Genomic DNA, 12,422 nt, shown 5'->3' with positions numbered 1-12,422 from the left:
ATGTAATAAGACTTATTTGTGCTATGAACTCAATGACACCCTGCAGAGGCCTGTTTAGGGAACTAGAGATATTATATATTTTTTCCAATATATTCATTCATTAATGAAATTTGTCATTAAAAATATATCTCTTTTTTTCAAACCAACATTTCAGTTCATGGAATCAGTACTAGGAATAAGAATAATCTTCACAGTCACTTACTGTGGTCCAAAGTGGTGTCCATTATTCCGGAACACACATTTTCGATAACTTGCCAGCAGCCGTAAAAAGTTTAACTACCAATAAAGTGCAGTTTTAAGAGGGGCCTAAAGGATTTATTAGTCGCCAACTCCTCCTACTCCACTGATGAATTTCATCATAGAAACAACTGATGGGAGTGTGTTACTAATAATGTAAGAGGTACAATCTGACTTCTGTACAAATTCAGTGCAGCAATGCAATAAGTGTAAGTGTTGTAAAATAGTTCTTCGATTTAGTGTTTATTACCTCACAAATGAAAGTATGATTAATAATTTTTTGATTCATTCCTCGTCTATGATTATAATTCCACTTGGGATCTGTGGAAGGTACATTAGCACATTTGTTTTTGCAAATATTTATTAGGTATTATTGATCTTCTGACATGTTCTGCATCCTGGAGAGTCTCCTCACTATGGGTAAATTGGAACAAAAAATACATCTAATCTAATCACCACTTTTGAAAATGGAATTACAAGAAGCACTGAATGAACAGATAAAGAAAGCTCCAGATCCAGGTGAAGTGCCAGCTAAACTCTGGCAGAACTGTGTAGTAAAAAAATGAACTACTCAAAATTATTAACTGCTGTTATGATTACAATTATTGTTCCCAATGATTTTGTGGGAATTAAGACAGTACTCATTCATAAAAACAGTGGATAAAATGGACTGCTGCAGAATAATAATCCTAATTCCACATGCAACAACAATGCTCACCTCCATAATATACAACAGAATAAAATGTAAAACAGAACTAGAACCTGATGATCAGTTTGGTTTAAGTCTAAAAAAAAACTGACCAGAGAAGTCATCAAGCACTGTTATAGTCAAATTTTCTTTATTGAGCTAGAAATGGCTGGAAGAAAGTTTTAAAGACGTTGCTACACACATATCTAGACTGTAAATATGGAAGATCATTGTTAAACTTGCATAGAAACTAAAATGTGAGAATAGAGATTAATAGATAAGAATGTATAGTAAAAATTAGTAAATGGGTAAGACAAGTGTGCTCATTAGCTCCCAATTTGTTTAACCTTTTATTGACAAAAGTGTGATTGTCTTTAAAGGAAAAACATTTGACATTAAAGTGAGTTAAATTCCTATTCACTGCATAACATTTGTAGATGATATTGCCTTAAATAGCTACTGTGAAAAACATATGCAAAACATACTTTCAAAATCTTCAGCAATTATGAAAAATTTTGAACCTGAAATTGTCAAAAGTGATGATAGTAGCCAAGTAAAAAATTAGGACACCCAACTTACAAACTGAAAGAAATGAAATTGAAAAAAATTGATAAATTTTAGTATTGGGGAAGCATGGAAATCAGAAAAAATTGTAACCACTATATAGGCTTTCAATGATTGAAGACAACTTCTAGGCATTTAGTGCAGAAAAAAAAGTACATCAACATGTTCATCTTGAGTGTACTCCCCTATATGAATGTAAAAGTTGGACACTGTTGAAAACAGTCAGAAAACTCTTAGAAGTGATTGAAATATGGCTATAGAGAACACTGACAGGGGTTATAAAGATGTCAATGAGAAGAAAAACCTCATAGCATAAATCCAAACTAGGAAAGCATAAGTTTTTGGATATACTGAGGCACAATAAGTTTCTAACATACATAATGTGAGAAAAAAAAAATTGGGAAATAAAACTATGGAGAGGCCAAGAAAGAATAAAATCAAAGGTATGATGGAAGTACCAGAGTGTCAAAAGTATCAAGAAATGAAGAGGACAGCGAAAAGAATATGGAGAATGATTTGAAGCTTCAAGGAGTACTCAGTCTTTAGAGGAAGATGATTTAGTAGCTTTATTACTTCACCCTTAGTTTTACTGTAATAGTTTATTCACTTGCTACATTGAGGATATTTGTAGATGGTCATTGTTTGCATAACTTACACATTATGAATCTGAACTACAGTCACAATCATGGAATAGTTTCCTTACCATGAAAATTTTTCCAGGTAAATAAATTAATTCATTTTCTCCAGGTATTACCAGAAGTTGCAGCCAACCTTTCAAAAGTAATGATATTTGCTTTCACTTTGCATGTGCAGCCAACCTTTCAAAAGTAATGATCCTTGCTTTCAGTTTGTATAATCTAACAGCACTTTTGTTCCAAAACAGCAGTTCAGAAGTTTATGAAATTCTGTTCTCACTGTTGTTAACAAGAGAATTTTTTCTCTATTCTGTACTTGAGGTATCAACGATGGTTCTAAGAAGGTATACACATCAAAAAAGTTTTGCATCACCTTGGTTTCAAGAGGTCTGGAACTTGTACAGAAAATTGGAATAGAGATCTACATAAACACCAGTTCCGACCTTTTTATTGCTCGTGGAAACCACACATCGCCTGTTGTTCCACCATACAGCGATACCTTCAGAGATGGTGGTCCAGACTGTTGTGCCTGTAATACCCAGCAGCACGTCCTCTTGCACTGATGCATGCCTGTATTCATCGTGGCATACTATCCACAAGTTCATCAAGGCACTGTTGTTCCAGATTGTCCCACTCCTCAACGGTGATTAGGTGTAGATGCCTGTGGTTGGTGGGTCACATCATACATAAAAAGACCTTTTCAATCTATCCCAGGCATTTTCGATAGGGTTCATGTCTGTATAACATGCTGGCCACTCTAGTCAAGTGATGTCTTTATCCTGAAGGAAGTCATTCACAACATGTGCATGATGGGGCGCGAATTGTCGTCCATGAAGATATGTTGCACTATCGGTTGAAGGATGACATTCACGTATCGTACAGCCATTACGGCGTCTTCCATGACCACCAGTGGCATACGTCAGCCCCACATAATGCCACCCCAAAACAGCAGAGAACCTTGCTGCACTCACTGGACAGTGTGTCTAAGGTGTTCAGCCTGACCAGGTTGCCTCCAAACATGTCTCAGGTGATTGTCTGGTTGAAGACATATGCGACACTCATCGGTGAAGAGAATGTGATGCCAATCCTGAGCGGTCCACTTGGCATGTTGTTGGGGCCATCTGTACTGTGCTGCATGGTGTCATGATTGCAAAGATGGACCTCGCCATGGACGTCAGGAGTGAAGTTCATATCATGCAGCCTATAGCACACAGTTTGAGTCATAACATGATGACCTGTGGCTGCACGAAAAGTATTATTCAATATGATGGAATTGCTGTCAGGGTTTCTCTGAGCCATAATCTGTAAGTAGCAGTCATCCACTGCATTAGTAGCCCTTGGGTAGCCTGAGCTAGCCATGTAATTGACAGTTCCTGTCTCTCTGCATCTCCTCCATGTCTGAACAACATTACTTTGGTTCACTCCCAGACACTTGGACACTTCCCTCATTGAGAGCGTTTCCTGGCACAAAGTAACAATGCGGACATGATTGAACCACAGTATTGACCGTCTAGGCATGGTTGAACTACAGACAACACGAGCCATGTATCTCCTTCGTGGTGGAATGGCTGGAACTGATCAGTTGTCAGACCCCCTCCGTCTAATAGGCACTGCTCATGCATGGTTGTTTACATCTTTGACTGGGTTTAGCGACATCACTGAACAGTCAAAGGGACTGTGTCTCTGATACAATATCCACAGTCAATGTCTATCTTCAGGAATTCTGGGAACCGGGGTGATGCAAAATGTTTTTTGATGTGTGTAGTTATTCATGTATTTAGTGTCTGATGAATGTTTCATTAAACATTAAATTAATCTGCTGTCTACTCCCACACTGTCTTCTTTTAATTTAGCCAAATCCAATGACTGGAGTGTTTAAACTATACCACTGATGCTATATTAAATCATATGCATTCCTCACACCTGCTCCACTGGTATTTTCATCAGACTTTCTCTTATCTGGTATGACCAGATAATTGGCAAATAGGCTGCAAGAAATTATTTTTGTTAGATGCCTGTAATAATCACAGTATTTCTCAGATTATGCTCTGCCTACTGCTTTAATGTTCCTATGCTTGTAGCTGAAGTTCTTCCTCAGGAAAGGATTGCTGCATTCAAACACTTTGTTGTAAATCAGTCTGTATATTTTATGTAATGTCTCCGCCTCTGATTCCCATTCCTGACACAGTATATGCTTTCCTACTGTCTGCACCATTTGCAATTTACCATTTATAACTGACATACACAGATTTGAAGAAGAAGAAGAAGAAGAGGAAAATATGGAAGTTAAAGATTAGCATTAGACAAAACCCAAGCAGGGGAGTAAAAGGATGAAGAGAAGAGTTTTTAGCACTTAAATCCTACTGAGAAACTGGGATCGGTTGCTTTGACATTGTGAAACATTAGTCTGAAGTAGGGAGATCAGAAGAAGAATGGCGGGAAGCAAGTTTGAGAGAAGAGTAAAAGATAGGGAAGAGCAATTCATCCATCCACATGAATGACAATCAGAGGTATAGATAATATATTACTGGGTTTGGGCAGCAGAATGAACTTAGAAGAATGAAAACAGGAGAAATGTAAGCCATTGCTCATCAAAAGATAAGAAATGTAGCTAAACTCGGGCAGAACAGTGGAGTAAAAAAAAAAAAAAAAAAAATGAACTCCTCAAAATTATAAACTTCTTTATGATTACAGTTATTCTTCCAGATGATTCTGTGGGAACTAAGACAGATCTTGAATCTTGAAGAATGAGTAATTGGAGGTGCTGAGTGGAAAGAAATGTCAAGTTCAGTACTGAATGGTAATTGGTATAAATTCTTGTGCAAACATGATTGAAAGGATGGGGTAGTTATCTGTGTGAGGTCACCAATGTAGCCAGGCAAATAAAATAAAAAATATCTTAGCAATATTTGTAATTGCGTAAGGAAGACAACTACCATATTTACTCGAATCTAAGCCGCACTCGAATCTAAGCCGCACCTGAAAATAAGACTCGAAATCAAGCAAAAAAAAAAATTTCCCGAATCTAAGCCCCACCTGAAATTTGAGACTCAAAATTCAAGGGATAGAAAAGTTTTAGGCCGCACCTCCAAATTGAAATACAGTTAGTCCATTGTAATTGTTGTTGTTGTTGTGGTCTTCAGTCCTGAGACTGGTTTGATGCAGCTCTCCATACTACTCTGTCCTGTGAAAGCTTCTTCATCTCCCAGTACCTACTGCAACCTACATCCTTCTGAATCTGCTTAGTGTATTCATCTCTTGGTCTCCCTCTACGATTTTTACCCTCCACGCTGCCCTCCAATGCTAAATTTGTGATCCCTTGATGCCTCAAAACATGTCCTACCAACCGATACCTTCTTCTAGTCAAGTTGTGCCACAAACTTCTCTTCTCCCCAATCCTATTCAATACCTCCTCATTAGTTATGTGATCTAGCCACCTTATCTTCAGCATTCTTCTGTAGCACCACATTTCGAAAGCTTCTCTTCTCTTCTTGTCCAAACTGGTTATCGTCCATGTTTCACTTCCATACATGGCTACACTCCATACAAATACTTTTAGAAACGACTTCCTGACACTTAAATCTATACTCGATGTTAACAAATTTCTCTTCTTCAGAAACGATTTCCTTGCCATTGCCAGTCTGCATTTTATATCCTCTCTACTTCGACCATCATCAGTTATTTTACTCCCTAAATAGCAAAACTCCTTTACTACTTTAAGTGTCTCATTACCTAATCTAATCCCCTCAGCATCACCCGATTTAATTTGACTACATTCCATTGTAATATGAATGACGATACAGCTACAGTAGTTTGGTTCGAGTCGTAAGCTTAGCAGTTGAGCTTTACCAGGTAGCCATTGCTATGCGTCAGGCGCTCCGTCCTTATTTATATGGGTACCCTTACTTTTTCACGTGCTACGTCTGGTTTGAATCGATTGCTTACTTTTCTTTGATCTGATAAGTGCCGTTCTCTTTGTTATAGGTGTTTACGTCACTCTACGCTGAAAATGCGTTTTTGTACTGTGTCATGCATTGTTTGTCACATTCTGATAATGTGTGTGTACGACCTGTCACCGCTCGCGGCATGGCTTGCTTTTGTGCGCGCTAACGCTGCTTACGATAAAAAAAAAGAGAGGAATTGTCTCTTTAGCGTAACAATGGCAAGAGACTGCTATTTGTTGTTACTTACACTGCTGCTTTCTTTGATAATGATCAACAAGAACCAAATAATAGACTGCGTATGATAGAAGATGTTCTGAACGAGAGTTTAGCTAAAATTTTTCGCGTTTGAAAATCTTTGCAGACGCCTCTTTTGTACATCACATTCTGCACAGAAATTAGAGTCATCTTAGATTTAAAAATCTAGTCAATTGCCATGCTTCATTTCTGACTGTATCACTACTAGGCATAAGAATAATACGAATATAAACATGACATGATACGTATATTCTTCCGCGTTTGCTGTTGTATCACACTAGTTTCGTCGTTTATTAGGCAAACAAGATTTGAATGAGATAGTAGCAAACACGAAAGAATACATGGCAAAATGTTTATATTCGTATTATTCTTATGGTGAAGAGAATACTGCATGTGATTCACAATTCATAAAAATTCCTATTAGCAACCATCTCTTCTCACAGGTAGGAAAAATTCAGAACGTAGAGTTGGCCATATTGTCTAACATCCCAAACAGTCTTGCCAGTCGGATTTTCATAGTACATTGAAATGCTGCTACATTCGAAGATGAACAATACGGAATTCGTATTTACTTCGTTGGATAATGTACGAAAATGCAATGGTCGAAACTCGGGGCGGAGAAAAAAGCTCGTCTTCCACCCTTTTTTTAAATTTATTTACTGAGTCAGAGGTTTTGGCGACAGTATTTATCTTTGTGCCTGCAAAGCATGTCTGTGTAGCGCTACATATATTCGACGGCAGAAGTTAGTTGTGGCGGTACCAACATTTTTCAGAACTTCCGCTTACTTTGCACTCGGTTGTAAGCCGCAGGCGGTTTTTTGGATTACAAAAACCGGAAAACAAGTGCGGCTTAGATTCGAGTAAATACGGTATATCACATAATGTCAAGCTTTCAGATCAGCACACTGATACCACATATACTATCTGATCAAAAGTATCTGGATACCTATTAGGGGACATTGCTATGGGACATGTGCACCACTCACCTTTATGGTGACTTGAACTCTGCCATGGACACTTCCAATGAGATGTCTGAATGTCTGTAGAGGAATGGCAGTCCATTCTTCCTCAAGAGCCAAAACCAGAGAAGGTAGCAATGTCAGAGACTGGAATCTGGGGCAAGCTGATGTTCTAACTCATCCAAAAGGAGTTCTTTTGGGTCTGGGTCAGTACTACGGGCAGACCACTCCATTTCAGGAATGTTATTGCCCACAAACCATTGGCTCACAGATGCTCCTTTAATGACACGGTGCATTGTAATGCTGATACAATCAGTTGTCACCTTCAAACTGTTTTTCTACAGTTTGCAGTATAAAATACTGTAAAACATGTTCATATCCTTCTGCAGTTAGCATTTTCTTAAGCACCCACAGAATATAGCACAATTCAACACACCAAATTACTTGTTTTCAGTCAGGATTGCCCAGTTGTGTTGCTCTTTACACCGCGTCAACCATTATTTAACACAGGCAACAGAAATGCGTGGATTATGAAAAGCTGCTTGAACGTTGGCTCAGGCCTGAAACTGTTAATTGTACAATGGAATCATTTCTAAAAACCTTGCAGTATTTCCTACAGTATTATTCTGCTGCATAGTTGAAACAACCTTAGCCCTGAATGAAGACACTGATGGCTGTCAATTTACTTCCAGTGAAGAGGTGTTTGGGTACAATCATTGATCCACAGGCTACTGCAAACATTGGTCTGTGAAGGCATTTACATCTTGTTTCTCAGTGAGATAAATGTATTAACATATGGTGATTAATTTTGAAATAATAAACAGTTTACATACTTTTCTTCTCAAGTGTCTCGTTTTCATTTGACTGCCCATTACACAAATGAAAAAACTGTAGCACACAATTTCTGGTCAGTACTTACCTTCTGGAGGTGAAATATCAGTACTGCCAATGTGCACATACAAAAATACATGACACTCATCTAGCTTTTGGAACCAATAGCTCCTTTCTTAGAAAGGGAAGGAGAGATTGTTGGATGGGGTAAGTTAAAAAGGAGGGCAGATTACGCACACCCCAAAATGAGAGGGATCCCCCCAGTTTTGAGGATGAGGGAATACAAAGATGACAGGTGGACAGGCATCAGAGGTAAAAGATATTACAAATGAAACAGTTAATATCTTTGCAGACTTGCCATTTATTTGAAATGTTTACATAACTACAGGATGGAGGAGTTTTAATTCTTAGAAATATAATCAACAAGAGAAAGAGTGAGTGCTGGAATGCATAGCAAGCTTTAGGCTAGTTATATAAAAACTCATAGCTCCTGAGTTACTTATTATCACAGTGTTATATCAAAAAGAGCAGCATATAAATATACTTATGCTATACGATCTTAAGTGTAACTGGTTATAATAAGGCCACTTCACTGGACAGTTTTATGTAGAACAAAATCAAATAATCTGGTGAAAAAAGTAAAGACCAAGAGTCTCTTCTATTGAGATTATGATTGATTTATTGCACAAACTGAGACTTCTTTGATGAAGTGCAGTCAGATCGGAAATCTTAATTATCTTTCTCCCAAATAGATAGCTGTAAATGGTTACTAAGCATAACTTGAAAATGTTATAAATCCTAAGTACTTATGCAAAATCAATGTAATGTTATAGGAGAAGTATTGAATTCTTGGGCACTTTCAAGCCGAGGAAGAGATGGGAGGGGGAGAGGTGTAAATGAGAACTTACTTTAGGCAGAGCACCCACTGGAGTGATGTGGCAAGTGATCCGCATCATGACATGGCACAAGACTTGCATTTAACTTATGACTTCAGATGTAACAGAAACATTCTAATGGAGTAGCAGCTGTTGAACTGACATGACATAGCTGAGCTGTACAACATGGCACATCATTTCCAGATGAAAAGTGACATCTTCCACTTTTGGTACACACCATTATTGTACTGGAGACAGTTTATGAAAGTTTCTGCTTTGGTTACAGGATTGTGTCTGTATCCAGGAAAATAAGAAATGATCTTGTGGATAAACATCCACGTATTTATGATCAAAGCAGTGCTGAATACAGCAGCAAGAATGCTCAAGATAAAGTGTGGGAAAGTATTGTGGATGAAATATCAGACATGTACAGTAGTTTTAATTCATTTAATTTATTTGTGACAGAGAAAGCCAACAGAACTAAATAGAAAGATGTAGGGTAGTTTTATATAAAGTACGTCTGCAAATCTTTTTACTGATTTGTTTGATCTCAAGTAATATCTGATCAGGGCTGAAAAAGAAATTGCAGAGCCAATAGTGCTGTTTATACTGTTTTCTGGCTTTTGATATGAGTTCTCAATAGGGTGGCCTACATTGTGCTGCTTGTGTGACAGAATACACCAAAATGAATCCATTTAAAATTATGGAAGAAATAGCTTAAACTATCACATCAGTTTTATTCATGTCACAATTTACTGATTATCTATACTCAGAACTTTGACACTAATGCACCTACACACCTACTTACCCAGGATAATCTGTAATTAAATATGCCTTTCATTAGTTAATTATCTACAAGGATATGGCATTTCAGGTGAGGAAAAATCAATCTGCAGTCTTATTTTAGCAAAGGTATTGGTTCTGAAGATGGGCACACACTGCCAAACAATTCTTTACAAAGACATTTCGTTTAATAATTCTCACCATTGTTGTGGCTATTCTCCTTAATGCCACCTGATAAAAATAATCCAACTGCATCTAAGACAACTAAAAAGATTACAGACTGTTTATCTTGATTTAGCAGGAACTTCAACTCTGGCATGCTTTCTGTCAAAGCTACCAATACGGTCAGTAGATCCCATAATTCCTGATAAAAATAAGCTGTTTTCTTCAAGATTTGTTGAGTTGGAATTAGTAAATATAACGAAAGTGGGGTACATATTCAACTTCTTAAACACCTCAAAAGCACCATGTCAGTTCATGCTGGTATGACAGTAAGGATGTAAACAACACCTGTTGGATTTTTGTCGCTTAACGTTAGTTAAGTTGATTTAAGCCAGTACACCTTTTTGCCTGAAATAAACATGACTAATGCCGCATCACTACTACTGGCGTCAAGTCACCTGCATGCCATGCTACACATCACGTCACTCTGGAGATGCCCTCCCTTACAGTAAGCGCAGATGAATGTAAATGAGATAGTGGTTGGGTTTTGTGTGTGGTTATCCAATAGAAATGCATGGGAGGATTGCAAAATGTGTAATGAAATACTACTACACTTTTTTTTCCTTAGTATGAGTAACTACCGAGTTTAATCATTAGCCATTACTGTCAGTTTTACAGTTTAAGGATGGGTATGGGATGTGACATTCACAGGTCTGTCTACCAGGCAGTGTACAGATTTAGAATTTGAGTGACTGTTATACTGAAATGGAGGATTCAAACTTTAAGAAATTTTTGGTGGCTAGATTCATAAAAAAGTCAGGAAAATCAAAGCAAAACTAATAAATGGAGGCTACGGGATATGTGAGCATCTTGAATAGCTTTTGTCTATTTTCAGAGTTGCAATAAAAATAAAATGAAATCGAAGGAGAGTAACCTCAATAATCTAATTTTCTCTCACTACACTTACACTTATACCAAAATTACGCTAGATTAAAATTTTGTACTGTAATTTGTAGTTAGCTTTTTTGTCCATGTAACAAATATGATTGTTGCTCTTATGGCTAAAAAAGAAGTAATTTTTTAGAAATTAACACGCAATAAAAATTTTGGTTTGTTGTAACAACTAACATAATGGAAAAAATATTCTGGATTATTGCGTTTTATATACCAGCAATTTATATTTGGTTTCCTGGTCCCTATTTTTTATGTACAAATGTTGCTCTTAGTCAAAATTGTTTTATTTTGTATCAGTTTTATTTCCTTACTGGAAAATGTAAAGAACACCATGAAAACATGTGCCTAATGTTTTCATATAATACACGTAGAGTAACCAGCTCCAAGATTTAAGAGCACATAACATTATTGCAGTAAGTATAAAGAATATTACAATTACAGATACTACAAGATGGAAGAAAAAACTAAGGATAATAACCACCCACTTGCAGCTAACTGATGCATAGTGTAAAGAACCATATAATAGCATGGAGACATTACTAGCTTTTGAGCTACAACTGTTTTTCTAGTTTAAGTACACATCTCCAAGGACATGGTGAAACTGTCACAGGGGAGGGGATTGGAGATGGGAGGTGTAGGGTGTTTGCGTGTGTCTGGTTGGTCATGTGAGTGTACGTACTTAAACTGGAAAAATGGCAGTAGCTCGTAAACTAATAACTTGTGTGCCGTTATTTTTTTCCATGCCACACGTCAATCAGCTATCTGTGAGTGATTGCCTTTTATTGCTTTTGTTTACTGAACTGTAAAGAATTACACTGAAACTGTTGATACACTTTTCATTCATACAGAAAAACAAAATGTCATCATAACAGCATGTGACAGAAAGCTCTTAACATAGTCATTTTTAGATAACATTAGTAAAAGTTATGTTCTTGAACAGTTTATTAAAGAGAGAGAGAGAGAGAGAGAGAGAGAGAGAGAGAGAGAGAGAGAGATGAGAAAGTGGGCAATAGCTGTCACCCTGTTATGTTCATATGATGTCGGTCAGCAAGAATGAATTTAAGATTAATGATGAGATTATTGACAGTATAATGTAAATGCAAACATAAAAAATGTACTCACCTAGTGGCAGCAGGGGAGCACACACACAAAAGGGTTTAACTTTTACAAGCTTTTGGAGCCAGTGGCTCCTCCTCCAGCCAGAAGCTTGTAAAAGTTAAACCCTTTTGTGTGCGTGTTCCTTGGCTGCCACTCGGTGAGTAGATTTTTTATCTATCCATTTACTTTTTATTATCAATAACTGATTATTTTCATTGTTATAATGATGAGATTAGTTGCTTTCAAATGACAATCTGTATAAGCCATTCCAAATTTTATTACAATACTATGAAAAAAGGCAATCTTAGTACTAGTTAGCTAAGGCACATTCTTTAACCACCAAAATGAAAATAATACAATTCTAAATAGATTTAAACACTTATTAGCAGTAAGATGAGGGTTTAATGCCCAGTATACTTGTAATACACAATAATGGT

This window comes from Schistocerca americana, chromosome 4 (genome assembly GCF_021461395.2).
Source record: "Schistocerca americana isolate TAMUIC-IGC-003095 chromosome 4, iqSchAmer2.1, whole genome shotgun sequence".
Lineage (NCBI taxonomy): Eukaryota > Metazoa > Arthropoda > Insecta > Orthoptera > Acrididae > Schistocerca > Schistocerca americana.
Note: the sequence above shows the minus strand (reverse complement) of the source record.